We start from the raw sequence: 26,835 nt of genomic DNA on the forward strand, positions 1-26,835 counted from the left end.
GATGCCTTGCGCAGCAAGGCATCACCATCACTCTCAAACATACTTATTAGTGGGCCTTGCGAAGCAAGGCATCAATATTGTTATTCTCCATACTCATTAATATTCGTGGAGCTTATTTAGCAAGGCGTATATATACTATACACCCAGGAACGGTTTATTATTATTCTTTATTCTTATTATTCCGGACAACATTTTGGCGCGCTACTCCTCCCGCACCGTTTGTCACAGACCCATGAATGAGGTGTCAAAACGTGCGGCTTAATCGGGAATGGTGTGCTATATCTTTTCTAAGGGGTCGGGGGTGCGGTGTTCGCCCCAGGGGCGAAAAAGTAGCGAAAAAATTCCCATAGACTTAACATTGCTAAAATTTTTAACGAGTCATAACTCTGAGCGAGGATTTCGTAGAAACTCGTGTGTCACCACATTTGAAGAGGCTGACAGGCCCTGTAAGATGACACATCACAATGGGGTATAAGTTGTACCCCTGGGGTGCTAGAGCTCCCCAAATTTCCTCAAATTTCCCCATTGACTTATAATGGGGAGGGACGTCCCATAAAACTCATGTGTTTCTCTTACAATGGGAAATTGCATAGGGATTTTGTATTGACCATAGCTCTGGCTCACAGTGTCTCAGAGACAAGAGGGTGGGCTCAATTTACTCAGCCAACCAATCACTATCTCAGGATGATTGTCAACCTATGAAGCCACGCCCTAGCAACCATTTAGAGCTCCCTAGCAACTGATCCCATAGACTTCCATTGAAAGAGATCAAAGGGATATCTTTTGATAGAAGTCTCATAGAAACACGAGGGTGGGTTTGTTTGACTCGGGGCATCAACAGCCAATCACAAATCACCTTCAACACTTCCTAGCCACGCCCTAGCAACCATTATCAAGCAGCCTAGCAACCGTTAACCAAGACCGATATCTCTGCCTCAGAACATCATAGAGGCATGGGGGTTGGTTTATATAATTCATACTGACAAGCAGCCTTTAGAGTAATGTCATTGGATGCTGCCAAGCCACTCCATAGCAACCAAAAAGAGTACCCTAGCAACCGTTTACCAAGACCTATATCTCTGCCTCAAAACATCATAGAGACATGGGGGTTGGTTTATATCATTCATACAGACAAGCAGTATCATCATTGGATGCTGCCAAACCCCTCCATAGCAACCAAAGAGAGTACCCTAGCAACCGTTTACCAAGACCTATATCTCTGCCTCAGAACATCCTAGAGACATGGGGGTTGGTTTATATCATTCATACAGACAAGCAGTATCATCATTGGATGCTGCCAAGCCCCTCCATAGCAACCAAACAGAGTACCCTAGCAACCGTTTACAAGGACCTATATCTCTGCATCAGAACATCGTAGAGGCATGGGGGTTGGGTCTTTTGACTCAGACTGGCAAATAGTCTTTAAATGTCACCCCATAAATTGTATAGCCACTCCATAGCAACCTTATAGAGTACCCTAGCAACCGTACAAACACATGAATAGGACATATCTCAGCTCCACAACATCGTATAGACTTGGGGGTGGCCTCTTTTGTTTCGGGTGAGAATCCAGTACACACAACATAGCATCCGAGAGGATTTTTTTGCCACGGCAAGCACCACTCACATTTTCTTCAGGAAATGTACATTCTAGTTAGTGGTGCTTGCGTAGCAAGGCATCACTATTACTATCTAGCCCCAGAACGAGTTTTAGTGATGCCTTGCGCAGCAAGGCATCACCATCACTCTCAAACATACCTATTAGTGTTGCTTGTGAAGCAATGCATCAATATTGTTATTCTCCATACTTATTAATATTAGTGGGGCTTGCGTAGCAAGCCCTAAATATTAATATCTCACCCCATATCGGTTTATTTTTATTATTCTTATTCCGGACAACATTTTGTCCCGCTACTCCTCCCACATTTTTCGTCTCAGACCCATGAATGAGGTGTCAAAACGTGCGGCCTATTCGGGAATGGTGTGCTATATCTTTTCTAAGGGGTCGGGGGTGCGGTGTTCGCCCCAGGGGCGAAAAAGTAGCGAAAAAAATCCCATAGACTTAACATTGGGAAAAATGTAAAAAAAAATTAACAAGTCATAACTCTAAGCGAGGATTTCGTAGAAACTCGTGGGTCACCACATTTGAAGAGGCTGACAGGCCCTGTAAGATGACACATCGCAAAGGGGTGTGAGTTGTACCCCTGGGGTGCAGGAGCTGCCTAAATTTGCCCCATTGACTTACTATGGGGAGGGACGTCCCATAAAACGCATGCGTTTCTCTTACTATGGGAAATTGCATAGGGATTTTGTATTGACCATAGCTCTGGCTCACAGTGTCTCAGAGACAAGGGGGTGGGCTCAATTTACTCAGACAGCCAATCACTATCTCAGGATGATTGTCAACATATGAAGCCACGCCCTAGCAACCATTTAGAGCTCCCTAGCAACTGATCCCATAGACTTCCATTGAAAGAGATCAAAGGGATATCTTTGGATAGAAGTGTCATAGAAACACGAGGGTGGGTTTGTTTGACTCGGGGCATCAACAGCCAATCACAAATCACCTTCAATACTTCCTAGCCGCGCCCTAGCAACCATTATCAAGCAGCCTAGCAACCGTTAATCACGACCTATATCTCTGCCTCAGAACATCATAGAGGCATGGGGGTTGGTTTATATCATTCATACTGACAAGCAGCCTTTGGAGTATTGTCATTGGATGCTGCCAAGCCACTCCATAGCAACCAAACAGAGTACCTTAGCAACCGTTTACCAAGACATATATCTCTGCCTCAGAACATCATACAGACATTGGGGTTGGTTTATATCATTCATACTGACAAGCAGTATCATCATTGGATGCTGCCATGCCACTCCATAGCAACCAAAAAGAGTACCCTAGCAACCGTTTACCAAGACTTATATCTCAGCCTCAGAACATCATACAGACATGGGGGTAGGTTTATATCATTCATACAGACAAGCAGTATCATCATTGGATGCTGCCAAGCCCCCCTAGCAACCAAACAGAGTACCCTAGCAACCGTATACCAAGACCTATATCTCTGCTTCAGAACATCATAGAGGCCTGGGGGTTGGTTTATATCATTCATACAGACAAGCAGTATCATCATTGGATGCTGCCAAGCCCCCCTAGCAACCAAACAGAGTACCCTAGCAACCATATACCAAGACCTATATCTCTGCTTCAGAACATCATAGAGACATGGGGGTTGGTTTATATCATTCATACAGACAAGCAGTATCATCATTCGATGCTGCCAAGCCCCCTTAGCAACCAAACAGAGTACCCTAGCAACCATATACCAAGACCTATATCTCTGCCTCAGAACATCATAGAGACATGGGGGTTGGTTTATATCATTCATACAGACAAGCAGTATCATCATTGGATGCTGCCAAGCCCCCTAGCAACCAAACAGAGTACCCTAGCAACCGTATACCAAGACCTATATCTCTGCTTCGGAACATCGTAGAGACATGGGGGTTTGTTTATATCATTCATACAGACAAGCAGTATCATCATTGGATGCTGCCAAGCCCCCCTAGCAACCAAACAGAGTACCCTAGCAACCGTATACCAAGACCTATATCTCTGCTTCAGAACATCATAGAGGCATGGGGGTTGGTTTATATCATTCATACAGACAAGCAGTATCATCATTGGATGCTGCCAAACCCCTCCATAGCAACCAAACAGAGTACCCTAGCAACCGTTTACCAAGACCTATATCTCTGCCTCAGAACATCCTAGAGACATGGGGGTTGGTTTATATCATTCATACAGACAAGCAGTATCATCATTGGATGCTGCCAAGCCCCTCCATAGCAACCAAACAGAGTACCCTAGCAACCGTTTACAAGGACCTATATCTCTGCATCAGAACATCGTAGAGGCATGGGGGTTGGGTCTTTTGACTCAGACTGGCAAATAGTCTTTAAATGTCACCCCATAAATTTTATAGCCACTCCATAGCAACCATATAGAGTACCCTAGCAACCGTACAAACACATGAATAGGACATATCTCAGCTCCACAACATCGTACAGACTTGGGGGTGGCCTCTTTTGTTTCGGGTGAGAATCCAGTACACACAACATAGCATCCGAGAGGATTTTTTTGCCACGGCAAGCACCACTCACATTTTCTTCAGGAAATGTACATTCTAGTGTTGTGATTACTATTCACCTTGACGAAACTTTGGCGTGCTACTCCTCCGGCACCGTTTGTCGTAGACCCATGAATGAGGTGTCAAATCGTGCGACTTATTGAGGACAGGTCTGCTATATCTCTTCTAAGCGATCGGGTGTATGATGTTAGTTTTCGGCGGGAAAAAAATCGTCCCAATCAAGTCCCCATTGACTTAACATGGAGAAGAGGTTTATGTGATCATATCTCCGCATCAGAACATCACAGAGACTTGGGGCTGGTCTCATTTCAATCAGCCTATCAAGCAGCTAATAACTAGTGACATTCAAACTTCATAGCCACGCCCTAGCAACCAGCTACAGCACCCTAGCAACCATATATCAACATTAACAAGCCATATCTCAGCCCCAGAACATCGTACAGACATGAGGGTGGTCTCTTTTGACTCAGACTGGCCAATATTCTTTAAATATCAAACCATAAACTGTATAGCCACACCCTAGTAACCATTTACAGTACCCTAGTAACCGTACAAACACATGAATAAGCCATATCTCAGCCCCAGAACATCCTACAGACATGTTTTTTGCCTTTTTTGCATTATCCGGGTGGCGAATTTTGCCACGGCAAGCACCACTCACATTTTCTTCAGGAAATGTACATTCTAGTTAGTGGTGCTTGCGTAGCAAGGCATCACTATTACTATCTAGCCCGAAAACGGTTTTAGTGATGCCTTGCGAAGCAAGGCATCACCATCACTCTCAAACATACATATTAGTGTTGCTTGTGAAGCAATGCATCAATATTGCTATTCTCCATATTTTTATTATTAATGGTGCTTGCGTAGCAAGCCATAAATATTATTTAGAACGGTTTATTATTATTCATCTTTATCTTATTCTTATTCCGGACAACATTTTGTCCCGCTACTCCTCCCACAGTTTTTGTCACAGACCCATGAATGAGGTGTCAAAACGTGCGGCTTAATCGGGAATGGTGTGCTATATCTTTTCTAAGGGGTCGGGGGTGCGGTGTTCGCCCCAGGGGCGAAAAAGTAGCGAAAAAAATCCCATAGACTTAACATTGCGAAAATTTTTAACGAGTCATAACTCAGAGCGAGGATTTCGTAGAAACTTGTGTGTCACCACATTTGAAGAGGCTGGCAGACCCTTTAAGATGACACATCGCAATGGGGTATAAGTTGTACCCCTGGGGCGCTAGAGCTCCCCAAATTTCCCCATTGACTTATAATGGGGAGGGACGTCCCATTAAACGCATGTGTTTCTCTTACAATGGGAACTTGCATAGGGATTTTGTATTGACCACAGCTCTGGCTCACAGTGTCTCAGAGACAAGGGGGTGGGCTCAATTTACTCAGACAGCCAATCACTATCTCAGGATCATTGTGAACCTATGAAGCCACGCCCTAGCAACCATTTAGAGCTCCCTAGCAACTGATCCCATAGACTTCCATTGAAAGAGATCAAAGGGATATCTTTGGATAGAAGTGTCATAGAAACATGAAGGTGGGTTTGTTTGACTCGGGGCATCAACAGCCAATCACAAATCACCTTCAATTCTTCCTAGCCACGCCCTAGCAACCATTATCAAGCAGCCTAGCAACCGTTAATCACGACCTATATCTCTGCCTCAGAACATCATAGAGGCATGGGGGTTGGTTTATATCATTCATACTGACAAGCAGCCTTTGGAGTATTGTCATTGGATGCTGCCAAGCCACTCCATAGCAACCAAACAGAGTACCTTAGCAACCGTTTACCAAGACCTATATCTCTGCCTCAGAACATCATACAGACATGGGGGTTGGTTTATATCATTCATACTGACAAGCAGTATCATCATTGGATGCTGCCATGCCACTCCATAGCAACCAAACAGAGTACCCTAGCAACCGTATACCAAGACCTATATCTCTGCTTCAGAACATCATAGAGGCATGGGGGTTGGTTTATATCATTCATACAGACAAGCAGTATCATCATTGGATGCTGCCAAGGCCCCTTAGCAACCAAACAGAGTACCCTAGCAACCGTATACCAAGACCTATATCTCTGCTTCAGAACATCATAGAGGCATGGGGGTTGGTTTATATCATTCATACAGACAAACAGTATCATCATTGGATGCTGCCAAACCCCTCCATAGCAACCAAACCGAGTACCCTAGCAACCGTTTACCAAGACATATATCTCTGCCTCAGAACATCCTAGAGACATGGGGGTTGGTTTATATCATTCATACAGACAAGCAGTATCATCATTGGATGCTGCCAAGCCCCTCCATAGCAACCAAACAGAGTACCCTAGCAACCGTTTACAAGGACCTATATCTCTGCTTCAGAACATCGTAGAGGCATGGGGGTTGGGTCTTTTGACTCAGACTGGCAAATAGTCTTTAAATGTCACCCCATAAATTGTATAGCCACTCCATAGCAACCATATAGAGTACCCTAGCAACCGTACAAACACATGAATAGGACATATCTCAGCTCCACAACATCGTACAGACTTGGGGGTGGCCTCTTTTGTTTCGGGTGAGAATCCAGTACACACAACATAGCATCCGAGAGGATTTTTTTGCCACGGCAAGCACCACTCACATTTTCTTCAGGAAATGTACATTCTAGTGTTGTGATTACTATTCACTTTTACGAAACTTCGGCGTGCTACTCCTCCGGCACCGTTTGTCGTAGACCCATGAATGAGGTGTCAAATCGTGCGACTTATTGAGGAGAGGTGTGCTATATCTCTTCTAAGCGATCGGGTGTATGATGTTAGTTTTCGGCGGGAAAAAAATCATCCCAATCAAGTCCCCATTGACTTAACATGGAGAAGAGGTTTATGTGATCATATCTCCGCATCAGAACATCACAGAGACTTGGGGCTGGTCTCATTTCAATCGGCCTATCAAGCAGCTAATAACTAGTGACATTCAAACTTCATAGCCACGCCCTAGCAACCAGCTACAGCACCCTAGCAACCATATATCAACATTAACAAGCCATATCTCAGCCCCAGAACATCGTACAGACATGAGGGTGGTCTCTTTTGACTCAGACTGGCCAATATTCTTTAAATATCAAACCATAAACTGTATAGCCACACCCTAGTAACCATTTACAGTACCCTAGTAACCGTACAAACACATGAATAAGCCATATCTCAGCCCCAGAACATCCTACAGACATGTTTTTTGCCTTTTTTGCATTATCCGGGTGGCGAATTTTGCCACGGCAAGCACCACTCACATTTTCTTCAGGAAATGTACATTCTAGTGTTGTGATTACTATTCACCTTGAAGAAACTTTGGCGTGCTACTCCTCCGGCACCGTTTGTCGTAGACCCATGAATGAGGTGTCAAATCGTGCGACTTATTGAGGAGAGGTGTGCTATATCTCTTCTAAGCGATCGGGTGTATGATGTTAGTTTTCGGCGGGAAAAAAATCGTCCCAATCAAGTCCCCATTGACTTAACATGGAGACGAGGTTTATTTGATCATATCTCCGCCTCAGAACATCACAGAGACTTGAGGCTGGTCTCATTTGAATCAGCCTATCAAGCAACTAATAACTAGTGACATTCAAACTTCATAGCCACGCCCTAGCAACCAGCTACAGCACCCTAGCAACCATATATCAACATTAACAAGACATATCTCAGCCCCAGAACATCGTACAGACATGAGGGTGGTCTCTTTTGACTCAGACTGGCCAATATTCTTTAAATATCAAACCATAAACTGTATAGCCACACCCTAGTAACAATTTACAGTACCCTAGTAACCGTACAAACACATGAATAAGCCATATCTCAGCCCCAGAACATCCTACAGACATGTTGCTTGGCTTTTTTGCATTATCCGGGTGGCGAATTTTGCCACGGCAAGCACCACTCACATTTTCTTCAGGAAATGTACATTCTAGTTATAATTATTCTTTTTCCACACAACATTTTGTCCCGCTACTCCTCCCACAGTTTTTGTCACAGACCCATGAATGAGGTGTCAAAACGTGCGGCCTAATCGGGAATGGTGTGCTATATCTTTTCTAAGGGGTCGGGGGTGCGGTGTTCGCCCCAGGGGCGAAAAAGTAGCGAAAAAAATCCCATAGACTTAACATTGGGAAAAATGTAAAAAAAAATTAACAAGTCATAACTCTAAGCGAGGATTTCGTAGAAACTCGTGGGTCACCACATTTGAAGAGGCTGACAGGCCCTGTAAGATGACACATCGCAAAGGGGTGTGAGTTGTACCCCTGGGGTGCAGGAGCTGCCTAAATTTGCCCCATTGACTTACTATGGGGAGGGACGTCCCATAAAACGCATGCGTTTCTCTTACTATGGGAAATTGCATAGGGATTTTGTATTGACCATAGCTCTGGCTCACAGTGTCTCAGAGACAAGGGGGTGGGCTCAATTTACTCAGACAGCCAATCACTATCTCAGGATGATTGTCAACATATGAAGCCACGCCCTAGCAACCATTTAGAGCTCCCTAGCAACTGATCCCATAGACTTCCATTGAAAGAGATCAAAGGGATATCTTTGGATAGAAGTGTCATAGAAACACGAGGGTGGGTTTGTTTGACTCGGGGCATCAACAGCCAATCACAAATCACCTTCAATACTTCCTAGCCACGCCCTAGCAACCATTATCAAGCAGCCTAGCAACCGTTAATCACGACCTATATCTCTGCCTCAGAACATCATAGAGGCATGGGGGTTGGTTTATATCATTCATACTGACAAGCAGCCTTTGGAGTATTGTCATTGGATGCTGCCAAGCCACTCCATAGCAACCAAACAGAGTACCTTAGCAACCGTTTACCAAGACATATATCTCTGCTTCAGAACATCGTAGAGACATGGGGCTTGGTTTATATCATTCATACAGACAAGCAGTATCATCATTGGATGCTGCCAAGCCCCCCTAGCAACCAAACAGAGTACCCTAGCAACCGTATACCAAGACCTATATCTCTGCTTCAGAACATCGTAGAGACATGGGGCTTGGTTTATATCATTCATACAGACAAGCAGTATCATCATTGGATGCTGCCAAGCCCCCCTAGCAACCAAACAGAGTACCCTAGCAACCGTATACCAACACCTATATCTCTGCTTCGGAACATCGTAGAGACATGGGGGTTGGTTTATATCATTCATACAGACAAGCAGTATCATCATTGGATGCTGCCAAGCCCCCCTAGCAACCAAACAGAGTACCCTAGCAACCGTATACCAAGACCTATATCTCTGCTTCAGAACATCATAGAGGCATGGGGGTTGGTTTATATCATTCATACAGACAAGCAGTATCATCATTGGATGCTGCCAAACCCCTCCATAGCAACCAAACAGAGTACCCTAGCAACCGTTTACCAAGACCTATATCTCTGCCTCAGAACATCCTAGAGACATGGGGGTTGGTTTATATCATTCATACAGACAAGCAGTATCATCATTGGATGCTGCCAAGCCCCTCCATAGCAACCAAACAGAGTACCCTAGCAACCGTTTACAAGGACCTATATCTCTGCATCAGAACATCGTAGAGGCATGGGGGTTGGGTCTTTTGACTCAGACTGGCAAATAGTCTTTAAATGTCACCCCATAAATTGTATAGCCACTCCATAGCAACCATATAGAGTACCCTAGCAACCGTACAAACACATGAATAGGACATATCTCAGCTTCACAACATCGTACAGACTTGGGGGTGGCCTCTTTTTTTTCGGGTGAGAATCCAGTACACACAACATAGCATCCGAGAGGATTTTTTTGCCACGGCAAGCACCACTCACATTTTCTTCAGGAAATGTACATTCTAGTGTTGTGATTACTATTCACCTTGACGAAACTTTGGCGTGCTACTCCTCCGGCACCGTTTGTCGTAGACCCATGAATGAGGTGTCAAATCGTGCGACTTATTGAGGAGAAGTGTGCTATATCTCTTCTAAGCGATCGGGTGTATGATGTTAGTTTTCGGCGGGAAAAAAATCGTCCCAATCAAGTCCCCATTGACTTAACATGGAGAAGAGGTTTATGTGATCATATCTCCGCCTCAGAACATCACATAGACTTGGGGCTGGTCTCATTTCAATCGGCCTATCAAGCAGCTAATAACTAGTGACATTCAAACTTCATAGCCACGCCCTAGCAACCAGCTACAGCACCCTAGCAACCATATATCAACATTAACAAGCCATATCTCAGCCCCAGAACATCGTACAGACATGAGGGTGGTCTCTTTTGACTCAGACTGGCCAATATTCTTTAAATATCAAACCATAAATTGTATAGCCACACCCTAGTAACAATTTACAGTACCCTAGTAACCGTACAAACACATGAATAAGCCATATCTCAGCCCCAGAACATCCTACAGACATGTTGCTTGTCTTTTTTGCATTATCCGGGTGGCGAGTTTTGCCACGGCAAGCACCACTCACATTTTCTTCAGGAAATGTACATTCTAGTTAGTGGTGCTTGCGTAGCAAGGCATCACTATTACTATCTTGCCCCAGAACGGTTTTAGTGATGCCTTGCGCAGCAAGGCATCACCATCACTCTCAAACATACTTATTAGTGGGCCTTGCGAAGCAAGGCATCAAAATTGTTATTCTCCATACTAATTAATATTCGTGGAGCTTGTTTAGCAAGGCGTATATATACTATGTAACCCAGGAATGGCTTATTATTATTCTTCTTCTTCTGGACACTTTTTCGGCGCGCTTCTCCTCCCACAAATTTTGTCACAGACCCATGAATGACGCGTCAAATCGACCGGCCTATACGGGAATGGTGTGCTATATCTTTTCTAAGGGATCGGGGGTGCGATGTTCGCCCCAGGGGCGTAAAAGTAACCGAAAAGTCAATGGGATTTAACATTGCGGAGACTTTGACCCCTCATAGCTCTGAGCGAGGATTTCGGAGAAACTCGTGTGTCACCACATCTGAAGAGGCTGGCAGGCCCTGTAAGATGACACATCGCAATGGGGTATAAGTTGTACCCCTGGGGCGCTAGAGCTCCCCAAATTTCCTCAAATTTCCCCATTGACTTATAATGGGGAGGGACGTCCCATTAAACGCATGTGTTTCTCTTACAATGGGAAATTGCATAGGGATTTTGTATTGACCATAGCTCTGGCTCACAGTGTCTCAGAGACAAGGGGGTGGGCTCAATTTACTCAGACAGCCAATCACTATCTCAGGATGATTGTCAACCTATGAAGCCACGCCCTAGCAACCATTTAGAGCTCCCTAGCAACTGATCCCATAGACTTCCATTGAAAGAGATCAAAGGGATATCTTTGGATAGAAGTGTCAGAGAAACATGAAGGTGGGTTTGTTTGACTCGGGGCATCAACAGCCAATCACAAATCACCTTCAACTCTTCCTAGCCACGCCCTAGCAACCATTATCAAGCAGCCTAGCAACCGTTAATCACGACCTATATCTCTGCCTCAGAACATCATAGAGGCATGGGGGTTGGTTTATATCATTCATACTGACAAGCAGCCTTTGGAGTATTGTCATTGGATGCTGCCAAGCCACTCCATAGCAACCAAACAGAGTACCTTAGCAACCGTTTACCAAGACCTATATCTCTCCCTCAGAACATCATACAGACATGGGGGTTGGTTTATATCATTCATACTGACAAGCAGTATCATCATTGGATGCTGCCAAGCCCCCCTAGCAACCAAACAGAGTACCCTAGCAACCGTATACTAAGACCTATATTTCTGCTTCGGAACATCGTAGAGACATGGGGGTTGGTTTATATCATTCATACAGACAAGCAGTATCATCATTGGATGCTGCCAAGCCCCCCTAGCAACCAAACAGAGTACCCTAGCAACCGTATACCAAGACCTATATCTCTGCTTCAGAACATCATAGAGGCATGGGGGTTGGTTTACATCATTCATACAGACAAGCAGTATCATCATTGGATGCTGCCAAGTCCCCTTAGCAACCAAACAGAGTACCCTAGCAACCATATACCAAGACCTATATCTCTGCTTCAGAACATCATAGAGACATGGGGGTTGGTTTATATCATTCATACAGACACGCAGTATCATTATTGGATGCTGCCAAGCCCCCCTAGCAACCAAACAGAGTACCCTAGCAACCGTATACCAAGACCTATATCTCTGCTTCGGAACATCGTAGAGACATGGGGGTTGGTTTATATCATTCATACAGACAAGCAGTATCATCATTGGATGCTGCCAAGTCCCCTTAGCAACCAAACAGAGTACCCTAGCAACCGTATACCAAGACCTATATCTCTGCTTCAGAACATCATAGAGACATGGGGGTTGGTTTATATCATTCATACAGACACGCAGTATCATCATTGGATGCTGCCAAGCCCCCCTAGCAACCAAACAGAGTACCCTAGCAACCGTATACCAAGACCTATATCTCTGCTTCGGAACATCGTAGAGACATGGGGGTTGGTTTATATCATTCATAAAGACAAGCAGTATCATCATTGGATGCTGCCAAACCCCTCCATAGCAACCAAACAGAGTACCCTAGCAACCGTTTACAAGGACCTATATCTCTGCATCAGAACATCGTAGAGGCATGGGGGTTGGGTCTTTTGACTCAGACTGGCAAATAGTCTTTAAATGTCACCCCATAAATTGTATAGCCACTCCATAGCAACCATATAGAGTACCCTAGCAACCGTACAAACACATGAATAGGACATATCTCAGCTCCACAACATCGTACAGACTTGGGGGTGGCCTCTTTTGTTTCGGGTGAGAATCCAGTACACACAACATAGCATCCGAGAGGATTTTTTTGCCACGGCAAGCACCACTCACATTTTCTTCAGGAAATGTACATTCTAGTGTTGTGATTACTATTCACCTTGACGAAACTTTGGCGTGCTACTCCTCCGGCACCGTTTGTCGTAGACCCATGAATGAGGTGTCAAATCGTGCGACTTATTGAGGACAGGTGTGCTATATCTCTTCTAAGCGATCGGGTGTATGATGTTAGTTTTCGGCGGGAAAAAAATCGTCCCAATCAAGTCCCCATTGACTTAACATGGAGAAGAGGTTTATGTGATCATATCTCCGCATCAGAACATCACAGAGACTTGGGGCTGGTCTCATTTCAATCAGCCTATCAAGCAGCTAATAACTAGTGACATTCAAACTTCATAGCCACGCCCTAGCAACCAGCTACAGCACCCTAGCAACCATATATCAACATTAACAAGCCATATCTCAGCCCCAGAACATCGTACAGACATGAGGGTGGTCTCTTTTGACTCAGACTGGCCAATATTCTTTAAATATCAAACCATAAACTGTATAGCCACACCCTAGTAACCATTTACAGTACCCTAGTAACCGTACAAACACATGAATAAGCCATATCTCAGCCCCAGAACATCCTACAGACATGTTTTTTGCCTTTTTTGCATTATCCGGGTGGCGAATTTTGCCACGGCAAGCACCACTCACATTTTCTTCAGGAAATGTACATTCTAGTTAGTGGTGCTTGCGTAGCAAGGCATCACTATTACTATCTAGCCCGAAAACGGTTTTAGTGATGCCTTGCGAAGCAAGGCATCACCATCACTCTCAAACATACATATTAGTGTTGCTTGTGAAGCAATGCATCAATATTGCTATTCTCCATATTTTTATTATTAATGGTGCTTGCGTAGCAAGCCATAAATATTATTTAGAACGGTTTATTATTATTCATCTTTATCTTATTCTTATTCCGGACAACATTTTGTCCCGCTACTCCTCCCACAGTTTTTGTCACAGACCCATGAATGAGGTGTCAAAACGTGCGGCTTATTCGGGAATGGTGTGCTATATCTTTTCTAAGGGGTCGGGGGTGCGGTGTTCGCCCCAGGGGCGAAAAAGTAGCGAAAAAAATCCCATAGACTTAACATTGCGAAAATTTTTAACGAGTCATAACTCAGAGCGAGGATTTCGTAGAAACTCGTGTGTCACCACATTTGAAGAGGCTGACAGGCCCTTTAAGATGACACATCTCAATGGGGTATAAGTTGTACCCCTGGGGCGCTAGAGCTCCCCAAATTTCCCCATTGACTTATAATGGGGAGGGACGTCCCATTAAACGCATGTGTTTCTCTTACTATGGGAAATTGCATAGGGATTTTGTATTGACCACAGCTCTGGCTCACAGTGTCTCAGAGACAAGGGGGTGGGCTCAATTTACTCAGACAGCCAATCACTATCTCAGGATCATTGTGAACCTATGAAGCCACGCCCTAGCAACCATTTAGAGCTCCCTAGCAACTGATCCCATAGACTTCCATTGAAAGAGATCAAAGGGATATCTTTGGATAGAAGTGTCATAGAAACATGAAGGTGGGTTTGTTTGACTCGGGGCATCAACAGCCAATCACAAATCACCTTCAACTCTTCCTAGCCACGCCCTAGCAACCATTATCAAGCAGCCTAGCAACCGTTAATCACGACCTATATCTCTGCCTCAGAACATCATAGAGGCATGGGGGTTGGTTTATATCATTCATACTCACAAGCAGCCTTTGGAGTATTGTCATTGGATGCTGCCAAGCCACTCCATAGCAACCAAACAGAGTACCTTAGCAACCGTTTACCAAGACCTATATCTCTGCCTCAGAACATCATACAGACATGGGGGTTGGTTTATATCATTCATACTGACAAGCAGTATCATCATTGGATGCTGCCATGCCACTCCATAGCAACCAAAAAGAGTACCCTAGCAACCGTTTACCAAAACTTATATCTCAGCCTCAGAACAACATAGAGACATGGGGGTTGGTTTATATCATTCATACTGACAAGCAGTATCATCATTGGATGCTGCCATGCCACTCCATAGCAACCAAACAGAGTACCCTAGCAACCGTTTACCAAGACTTATATCTCAGCCCCAGAACATCATACAGACATGGGGGTTGGTTTATATCATTCATACTGACAAGCAGTATCATCATTGGATGCTGCCATGCCACTCCATAGCAACCAAACAGAGTACCCTAGCAACCGTTTACCAAGACTTATATCTCAGCCCCAGAACATCTTACAGACATGTTTCTTGGCTTTTTTGCATTATCCGGGTGGCGAATTTTGCCACGGCAAGCACCACTCACATTTTCTTCAGGAAATGTACATTCTAGTGTTGTGATTACTATTCACCTTGAAGAAACTTTGGCGTGCTACTCCTCCGGCACCGTTTGTCGTAGACCCATGAATGAGGTGTCAAATCGTGCGACTTATTGAGGAGAGGTGTGCTATATCTCTTCTAAGCGATCGGGTGTATGATGTTAGTTTTCGGCGGGAAAAAAATCGTCCCAATCAAGTCCCCATTGACTTAACATGGAGACGAGGTTTATTTGATCATATCTCCGCCTCAGAACATCACAGAGACTTGAGGCTGGTCTCATTTGAATCAGCCTATCAAGCAACTAATAACTAGTGACATTCAAACTTCATAGCCACGCCCTAGCAACCAGCTACAGCACCCTAGCAACCATATATCAACATTAACAAGACATATCTCAGCCCCAGAACATCGTACAGACATGAGGGTGGTCTCTTTTGACTCAGACTGGCCAATATTCTTTAAATATCAAACCATAAACTGTATAGCCACACCCTAGTAACAATTTACAGTACCCTAGTAACCGTACAAACACATGAATAAGCCATATCTCAGCCCCAGAACATCCTACAGACATGTTGCTTGGCTTTTTTGCATTATCCGGGTGGCGAATTTTGCCACGGCAAGCACCACTCACATTTTCTTCAGGAAATGTACATTCTAGTTATAATTATTCTTTTTCCACACAACATTTTGTCCCGCTACTCCTCCCACAGTTTTTGTCACAGACCCATGAATGAGGTGTCAAAACGTGCGGCCTAATCGGGAATGGTGTGCTATATCTTTTCTAAGGGGTCGGGGGTGCGGTGTTCGCCCCAGGGGCGAAAAAGTAGCGAAAAAAATCCCATAGACTTAACATTGGGAAAAATGTAAAAAAAAATTAACAAGTCATAACTCTAAGCGAGGATTTCGTAGAAACTCGTGGGTCACCACATTTGAAGAGGCTGACAGGCCCTGTAAGATGACACATCGCAAAGGGGTGTGAGTTGTACCCCTGGGGTGCAGGAGCTGCCTAAATTTGCCCCATTGACTTACTATGGGGAGGGACGTCCCATAAAACGCATGCGTTTCTCTTACTATGGGAAATTGCATAGGGATTTTGTATTGACCATAGCTCTGGCTCACAGTGTCTCAGAGACAAGGGGGTGGGCTCAATTTACTCAGACAGCCAATCACTATCTCAGGATGATTGTCAACATATGAAGCCACGCCCTAGCAACCATTTAGAGCTCCCTAGCAACTGATCCCATAGACTTCCATTGAAAGAGATCAAAGGGATATCTTTGGATAGAAGTGTCATAGAAACACGAGGGTGGGTTTGTTTGACTCGGGGCATCAACAGCCAATCACAAATCACCTTCAATACTTCCTAGCCACGCCCTAGCAACCATTATCAAGCAGCCTAGCAACCGTTAATCACGACCTATATCTCTGCCTCAGAACATCATAGAGGCATGGGGGTTGGTTTATATCATTCATACTGACAAGCAGCCTTTGGAGTATTGTCATTGGATGCTGCCAAGCCACTCCATAGCAACCAAACAGAGTACCTTAGCAACCGTTTACCAAGACATATATCTCTGCTTCAGAACATCGTAGAGACATGGGGCTTGGTTTATATCATTCATACAGACAAGCAGTATCATCATTGGATGCTGCCAAGCCCCCCTAGCAACCAAACAGAGTACCCTAGCAACCGTATACCAAGACCTATATCTCTGCTTCGGAACATCGTAGAGACATGGGGGTTGGTTTATATCATTCATACAGACAAGCAGTATCATCATTGGATGCTGCCAAGCCCCCCTAGCAACCAAACAGAGTACCCTAGCAACCGTATACCAAGACCTATATCTCTACTTCAGAACATCATAGAGGCATGGGGGTTGGTTTATATCATTCATACAGACAAGCAGTATCATCATTGGATGCTGCCAAACCCCTCCATAGCAACCAAACAGAGTACCCTAGCAACCGTTTACCAAGACCTATATCTCTGCCTCAGAACATCCTAGAGACATGGGGGTTGGTTTATATCATTCATACAGACAAGCAGTATCATCATTGGATGCTGCCAAGCCCCCCTAGCAACCAAACAGAGTACCCTAGCAACCGTATACCAAGACCTATATCTCTGCTTCAGAACATCATAGAGGCATGGGGGTTGGTTTATATCATTCATACAGACAAGCAGTATCATCATTGGATGCTGCCAAACCCCTCCATAGCAACCAAACAGAGTACCCTAGCAACCGTTTACCAAGACCTATATCTCTGCCTCAGAACATCCTAGAGACATGGGGGTTGGTTTATATCATTCATACAGACAAGCAGTATCATCATTGGATGCTGCCAAGCCCCCCTAGCAACCAAACAGAGTACCCTAGCAACCGTACACCAAGACCTATATCTCTGCTTCGGAACATCGTAGAGACATGGGGGTTGGTTTATATCATTCATACAGACAAGCAGTATCATCATTGGATGCTGCCAAGCCCCCCTAGCAACCAAACAGAGTACCCTAGCAACCGTATACCAAGACCTATATCTCTGCTTCAGAACATCAAAGAGGCATGGGGGTTGGTTTATATCATTCATACAGACAAGCAGTATCATCATTGGATGCTGCCAAGCCCCTCCATAGCAACCAAACAGAGTACCCTAGCAACCGTTTACAAGGACCTATCTCTCTGCATCAGAACATCGTAGAGGCATGGGGGTTGGGTCTTTTGACTCAGACTGGCAAATAGTCTTTAAATGTCACCCCATAAATTGTATAGCCACTCCATAGCAACCATATAGAGTACCCTAGCAACCGTACAAACACATGAATAGGACATATCTCAGCTCCACAACATCGTACAGACTTGGGGGTGGCCTCTTTTGTTTCGGGTGAGAATCCAGTACACACAACATAGCATCCGAGAGGATTTTTTTGCCACGGCAAGCACCACTCACATTTTCTTCAGGAAATGTACATTCTAGTTAGTGGTGCTTGCGTAGCAAGGCATCACTATTACTATCTAGCCCGAAAACGGTTTTAGTGATGCCTTGCGAAGCAAGGCATCACCATCACTCTCAAACATACATATTAGTGTTGCTTGTGAAGCAATGCATCAATATTGTTATTCTCCATATTTTTATTATTAGTGGGGCTTGCGTAGCAAGCCATAAAAATATTTAGATCGGTTTATTATTATTATTCTTATTCTTATTCCGGACAACATTTTGTCCCGCTACTCCTCCCACAGTTTTTGTCACAGACCCATGAATGAGGTGTCAAAACGTGCGGCTTATTCGGGAATGGTGTGCTATATCTTTTCTAAGGGGTCGGGGGTGCGGTGTTCGCCCCAGGGGCGAAAAAGTAGCGAAAAAAATCCCATAGACTTAACATTGCGAAAATTTTTAACGACTCATAACTCTGAGCGAGGATTTCGTAGAAACTCGTGTGTCACCACATTTGAAGAGGCTGGCAGGCCCTGTAAGATGACACATCGCAATGGGGTATAAGTTGTACCCCTGGGGCGCTAGAGCTCCCCAAATTTCCTCAAATTTCCCCATTGACTTATAATGGGGAGGGACGTCCCATTAAACGCATGTGTTTCTCTTACAATGGGAAATTGCATAGGGATTTTGTATTGACCATAGCTCTGGCTCACAGTGTCTCAGAGACAAGGGGGTGGGCTCAATTTACTCAGACAGCCAATCACTATCTCAGGATGATTGTCAACCTATGAAGCCACGCCCTAGCAACCATTTAGAGCTCCCTAGCAACTGATCCCATAGACTTCCATTGAAAGAGATCAAAGGGATATCTTTGGATAGAAGTGTCAGAGAAACATGAAGGTGGGTTTGTTTGACTCGGGGCATCAACAGCCAATCACAAATCACCTTCAACTCTTCCTAGCCACGCCCTAGCAACCATTATCAAGCAGCCTAGCAACCGTTAATCACGACCTATATCTCTGCCTCAGAACATCATAGAGGCATGGGGGTTGGTTTATATCATTCATACTGACAAGCAGCCTTTGGAGTATTGTCATTGGATGCTGCCAAGCCACTCCATAGCAACCAAACAGAGTACCTTAGCAACCGTTTACCAAGACCTATATCTCTCCCTCAGAACATCATACAGACATGGGGGTTGGTTTATATCATTCATACTGACAAGCAGTATCATCATTGGATGCTGCCAAGCCCCCCTAGCAACCAAACAGAGTACCCTAGCAACCGTATACTAAGACCTATATTTCTGCTTCGGAACATCGTAGAGACATGGGGGTTGGTTTATATCATTCATACAGACAAGCAGTATCATCATTGGATGCTGCCAAGCCCCCCTAGCAACCAAACAGAGTACCCTAGCAACCGTATACCAAGACCTATATCTCTGCTTCAGAACATCATAGAGGCATGGGGGTTGGTTTACATCATTCATACAGACAAGCAGTATCATCATTGGATGCTGCCAAGTCCCCTTAGCAACCAAACAGAGTACCCTAGCAACCATATACCAATACCTATATCTCTGCTTCGGAACATCGTAGAGACATGGGGGTTGGTTTATATCATTCATACAGACAAGCAGTATCATCATTGGATGCTGCCAAGCCCCCTTAGCAACCAAACAGATTACCCTAGCAACCGTATACCAAGACCTATATCTCTGCTTCAGAACATCATAGAGGCATGGGGGTTGGTTTATATCATTCATACAGACAAGCAGTATCATCATTGGATGCTGCCAAGCCCCCCTAGCAACCAAACAGAGTACCCTAGCAACCGTATACCAAGACCTATATCTCTGCTTCAGAACATCATAGAGGCATGGGGGTTGGTTTATATCATTCATACAGACAAGCAGTATCATCATTGGATGCTGCCAAGCCCCTCCATAGCAACCAAACAGAGTACCCTAGCAACCGTTTACAAGGACCTATATCTCTGCATCAGAACATCGTAGAGGCATGGGGGTTGGGTCTTTTGACTCAGACTGGCAAATAGTCTTTAAATGTCACCACATAAATTGTATAGCCACTCCATAGCAACCATATAGAGTACCCTAGCAACCGTACAAACACATGAATAGGACATATCTCAGCTCCAGAACATCGTACAGACTTGGGGGTGGCCTCTTTTGTTTCGGGTGAGAATCCAGTACACACAACATAGCATCCGAGAGGATTTTTTTGCCACGGCAAGCACCACTCACATTTTCTTCAGGAAATGTACATTCTAGTTAGTGGTGCTTGCGTAGCAAGGCATCACTATTACTATCTTGCCCCAGAACGTTTTTAGTGATGCCTTGCGCAGCAAGGCATCACCATCACTCTCAAACATACTTATTAGTGGGCCTTGCGAAGCAAGGCATCAATATTGTTATTCTCCATACTAATTAATATTCGTGGAGCTTGTTTAGCAAGGCGTATATATTATGTAACCCAGGATTGGTTTATTATTATTCTTTATTCTTATTATTCCGGACAACATTTTGACGCGCTACTCCTCCCACAGTTTTTGTCACAGACCCATGAATGAGGTGTCAAAACGTGCGGCTTATTCGGGAATGGTGTGCTATATCTTTTCTAAGGGGTCTGGGGTGCGGTGTTCGCCCCAGGGGCGAAAAAGTAGCGAAAAAAATCCCATAGACTTAACATTGCGAAAATTTTTAACGAGTCATAACTCTGAGCGAGGATTTCGTAGAAACTCGTTTGTCACCACATTTGAAGAGGCTGACAGGCCCTGTAAGATGACACATCACAATGGGGTATAAGTTGTACCCCTGGGGCGCTAGAGCTCCCCAAAATTCCTCAAATTTCCCCATTGACTTATAATGGGGAGGGACGTCCCATAAAACTCATGTGTTTCTCTTACAATGGGAAATTGCATAGGGATTTTGTATTGACCACAGCTCTGGCTCACAGTGTCTCAGAGACAAGGGGGTGGGCTCAATTTACTCAGACAGCCAATCACTATCTCAGGATGATTGTCAACCTATGAAGCCACGCCCTAGCAACCATTTAGAGCTCCCTAGCAACTGATCCCATAGACTTCCATTGAAAGAGATCAAAGGGATATCTTTGGATAGAAGTGTCAGAGAAACATGAAGGTGGGTTTGTTTGACTCGGGGCATCAACAGCCAATCACAAATCACCGTCAACACTTCCTAGCCACGCCCTAGCAACCATTATCAAGCAGCCTAGCAACCGTTTACCAAGACCTATATCTCTGCCTCAGAACATCATAGAAACATGGGGGTTGGTTTATATCATTCATACTGACAAGCAGCCTTTGGATTATTGTCATTGGATGATGCCAAGCCACTCCATAGCAACCAAACAAAGCACACTAGCAACCGTTTACCAAGACCTATATCTCTGCCTCAGAACATCATAGAGGCATGGGGGTTGGTTTATATCATTCATACTGACAAGCAGCCTTTGGAGTATCATCATTGGATGCTGCCAAGCCACTCCATAGCAACCAAACAGAGTACCCTAGTAACCGTATAACAAGACCTATATCTCTGCATCAGAACATCGTAGAGACATGGGGGTTAGTTTATATCATTCATACTGACAAGCAGTATCATCATTGAATGTTGCCAAAACATTCCATAGCAACCAACCAGAGTTCCCTAGCAACCGTTTACCAAGACCTATATCTCTGCATCAGAACATCGTAGAGACATGGGGGTTGGTTTATATCATTTATACTGACAAGCAGTATCATCATTGGATGCTGCCAAGCCACTCCATAGCAACCAAACAGAGTACCCTAGCAACCGTTTACCAAGACCTATATCTCTGTCCCAGAACAACCTACAGACATGTTGCTTGGCTTTTTTGCATCCCAGTAGCATCCGAGAGGATTTTTTTGCCACTGCAAGCACCACTCACATTTTCTTCAGGAAATGTACATTCTAGTTAGTGGTGCTTGCGTAGCAAGGCATCACTATTACTATCTTACCCCAGAACGATTTTAGTGATGCCTTGCGCAGCAAGGCATCACCATCACTCTCAAACACACTTATTAGTGGGCCTTGCGAAGCAAGGCATCAATATTGTTATTCTCCATACTTATTAATATTCGTGGAGCTTGTTTAGCAAGGCGTATATATACTATGTAACCCAGGAATGGCTTATTATTATTCTTCTTCTTCTGGCCACTTTTTCGGCGCGCTTCTCCTCCCACAAATTTTGTCACAGACCCATGAATGAGGCGTCAAATCGACCGGCCTATACGGGAATGGTGTGCTATATCTTTTCTAAGGGATCGGGGGTGCGATGTTCGCCCCAGGGGCGTAAAAGTAACCGAAAAGTCAATGGGATTTAACATTGCGGACACTTTGACCCCTCATAGCTCTGAGCGAGGATTTCGGAGAAACTCGTGTGTCACCACATCTGAAGAGGCTGACAGGCCCTGTAAGATGACACATCGCAATGGGGTATAAGTTGTACCCCTGGGGCGCTAGAGCTGCCCAAATTTCCTCAAATTTCCCCATTGACTTATAATGGGGAGGGACGTCCCATAAAACTCATGTGTTTCTCTTACTATGGGAAATTGCATAGGGATTTTGTATTGACCATAGCTCTGGCTCACAGTGTCTCAGAGACAAGGGGGTGGGCTCAATTTACTCAGACAGCCAATCACTATCTCAGGATGATTGTTAACCTATGAAGCCACGCCCTAGCAACCACTTAGAGCTCCCTAGCAACTGATCCCATAGACTTCCATTGAAAGAGATCAAAGGGATATCTTTTGATAGAAGTGTCATAGAAACAAGAGGGTGGGTTTGTTTGACTCGGGGCATCAACAGCCAATCACAAGTCACCTTCAATACTTCCTAGCCACGCCCTAGCAACCATTATCAAGCAGCCTAGCAACCATTTACCAAGACCTATATCTCTGCCTCAGAACATTATAGAGGCAAGGGGGTTGGTTTATATCATTCATACTGACAAGCAGCCTTTGGAGTATCATCATTGGATGCTGCCAAGCCACGCCATAGCAACCAAACAGAGTACCCTAGCAACCGTTTACCAAGATCTATATCTCTGCATCAGAACATCATACAGACATGGGGGTTGGTTTATATCATTCATACTGACAAGCTGTATCCATTGGATGCTGCCAAGCCACTCCATAGCAACCAAACAGAGTACCCTAGCAACCGTTTACCAAGACCTATATCTCTGCATCAGAACATCATAGAGACATGGGGGTTGGTTTATATCATTCATACAGACAAGCAGTATCATCATTGGATGCTGCCAAGCCCCCCTAGCAACCAAACAGAGTACCCTAGCAACCATATACCAAGACCTATATCTCTGCCTCAGAACATCATAGAGACATGGGGGTTGGTTTATATCATTCATACAGACAAGCAGTATCATCATTGGATGCTGCCAAGCCCCTCCATAGCAACCAACCAGAGTTCCCTAGCAACCGTTTACAAGGACCTATATCTCTGCATCAGAACATCGTAGAGGCATGGGGGTTGGGTCTTTTGACTCAGACTGGCAAATAGTCTTTAAATGTCACCCCATAAATTGTATAGCCACTCCATAGCAACCATATAGAGTACCCTAGCAACAAACACATGAATAGGACATATCTCAGCTCCACAACATCGTACAGACTTGGGGGTGGCCTCTTTTGTTTCGGGTGAGAATCCAGTACACACAACATAGCATCCGAGAGGATTTTTTTGCCACGGCAAGCACCACTCACATTTTCTTCAGGAAATGTACATTCTAGTTAGTGGTGCTTGCGTAGCAAGGCATCACTATTACTATCTAGCCCGAAAACGGTTTTAGTGATGCCTTGCGAAGCAAGGCATCACCATCACTCTCAAACATACATATTAGTGTTGCTTGTGAAGCAATGCATCAATATTGTTATTCTCCATATTTTTATTATTAGTGGGGCTTGCGTAGCAAGCCATAAAAATATTTAGATCGGTTTATTATTATTATTCTTATTCTTATTCCGGACAACATTTTGTCCCGCTACTCCTCCCACAGTTTTTGTCACAGACCCATGAATGAGGTGTCAAAACGTGCGGCTTATTCGGGAATGGTGTGCTATATCTTTTCTAAGGGGTCGGGGGTGCGGTGTTCGCCCCAGGGGCGAAAAAGTAGCGAAAAAAATCCCATAGACTTAACATTGCGAAAATTTTTAACGACTCATAACTCTGAGCGAGGATTTCGTAGAAACTCGTGTGTCACCACATTTGAAGAGGCTGGCAGGCCCTGTAAGATGACACATCGCAATGGGGTATAAGTTGTACCCCTGGGGCGCTAGAGCTCCCCAAATTTCCTCAAATTTCCCCATTGACTTATAATGGGGAGGGACGTCCCATTAAACGCATGTGTTTCTCTTACAATGGGAAATTGCATAGGGATTTTGTATTGACCATAGCTCTGGCTCACAGTGTCTCAGAGACAAGGGGGTGGGCTCAATTTACTCAGACAGCCAATCACTATCTCAGGATGATTGTCAACCTATGAAGCCACGCCCTAGCAACCATTTAGAGCTCCCTAGCAACTGATCCCATAGACTTCCATTGAAAGAGATCAAAGGGATATCTTTGGATAGAAGTGTCAGAGAAACATGAAGGTGGGTTTGTTTGACTCGGGGCATCAACAGCCAATCACAAATCACCTTCAACTCTTCCTAGCCACGCCCTAGCAACCATTATCAAGCAGCCTAGCAACCGTTAATCACGACCTATATCTCTGCCTCAGAACATCATAGAGGCATGGGGGTTGGTTTATATCATTCATACTGACAAGCAGCCTTTGGAGTATTGTCATTGGATGCTGCCAAGCCACTCCATAGCAACCAAACAGAGTACCTTAGCAACCGTTTACCAAGACCTATATCTCTCCCTCAGAACATCATACAGACATGGGGGTTGGTTTATATCATTCATACTGACAAGCAGTATCATCATTGGATGCTGCCAAGCCCCCCTAGCAACCAAACAGAGTACCCTAGCAACCGTATACTAAGACCTATATTTCTGCTTCGGAACATCGTAGAGACATGGGGGTTGGTTTATATCATTCATACAGACAAGCAGTATCATCATTGGATGCTGCCAAGCCCCCCTAGCAACCAAACAGAGTACCCTAGCAACCGTATACCAAGACCTATATCTCTGCTTCAGAACATCATAGAGGCATGGGGGTTGGTTTACATCATTCATACAGAAAAGCAGTATCATCATTGGATGCTGCCAAGTCCCCTTAGCAACCAAACAGAGTACCCTAGCAACCATATACCAAGACCTATATCTCTGCTTCAGAACATCATAGAGACATGGGGGTTGGTTTATATCATTCATACAGACACGCAGTATCATTATTGGATGCTGCCAAGCCCCCCTAGCAACCAAACAGAGTACCCTAGCAACCGTATACCAAGACCTATATCTCTGCTTCGGAACATCGTAGAGACATGGGGGTTGGTTTATATCATTCATACAGACAAGCAGTATCATCATTGGATGCTGCCAAGTCCCCTTAGCAACCAAACAGAGTACCCTAGCAACCGTATACCAAGACCTATATCTCTGCTTCAGAACATCATAGAGACATGGGGGTTGGTTTATATCATTCATACAGACACGCAGTATCATCATTGGATGCTGCCAAGCCCCCCTAGCAACCAAACAGAGTACCCTAGCAACCGTATACCAAGACCTATATCTCTGCTTCGGAACATCGTAGAGACATGGGGGTTGGTTTATATCATTCATAAAGACAAGCAGTATCATCATTGGATGCTGCCAAACCCCTCCATAGCAACCAAACAGAGTACCCTAGCAACCGTTTACAAGGACCTATATCTCTGCATCAGAACATCGTAGAGGCATGGGGGTTGGGTCTTTTGACTCAGACTGGCAAATAGTCTTTAAATGTCACCCCATAAATTGTATAGCCACTCCATAGCAACCATATAGAGTACCCTAGCAACCGTACAAACACATGAATAGGACATATCTCAGCTCCACAACATCGTACAGACTTGGGGGTGGCCTCTTTTGTTTCGGGTGAGAATCCAGTACACACAACATAGCATCCGAGAGGATTTTTTTGCCACGGCAAGCACCACTCACATTTTCTTCAGGAAATGTACATTCTAGTGTTGTGATTACTATTCACCTTGACGAAACTTTGGCGTGCTACTCCTCCGGCACCGTTTGTCGTAGACCCATGAATGAGGTGTCAAATCGTGCGACTTATTGAGGACAGGTGTGCTATATCTCTTCTAAGCGATCGGGTGTATGATGTTAGTTTTCGGCGGGAAAAAAATCGTCCCAATCAAGTCCCCATTGACTTAACATGGAGAAGAGGTTTATGTGATCATATCTCCGCATCAGAACATCACAGAGACTTGGGGCTGGTCTCATTTCAATCAGCCTATCAAGCAGCTAATAACTAGTGACATTCAAACTTCATAGCCACGCCC

The sequence above is a fragment of the Gobio gobio genome (assembly GCF_949357685.1).
Source record: "Gobio gobio genome assembly, chromosome: 2".
Taxonomy (NCBI): Eukaryota; Metazoa; Chordata; class Actinopteri; order Cypriniformes; family Gobionidae; genus Gobio; species Gobio gobio.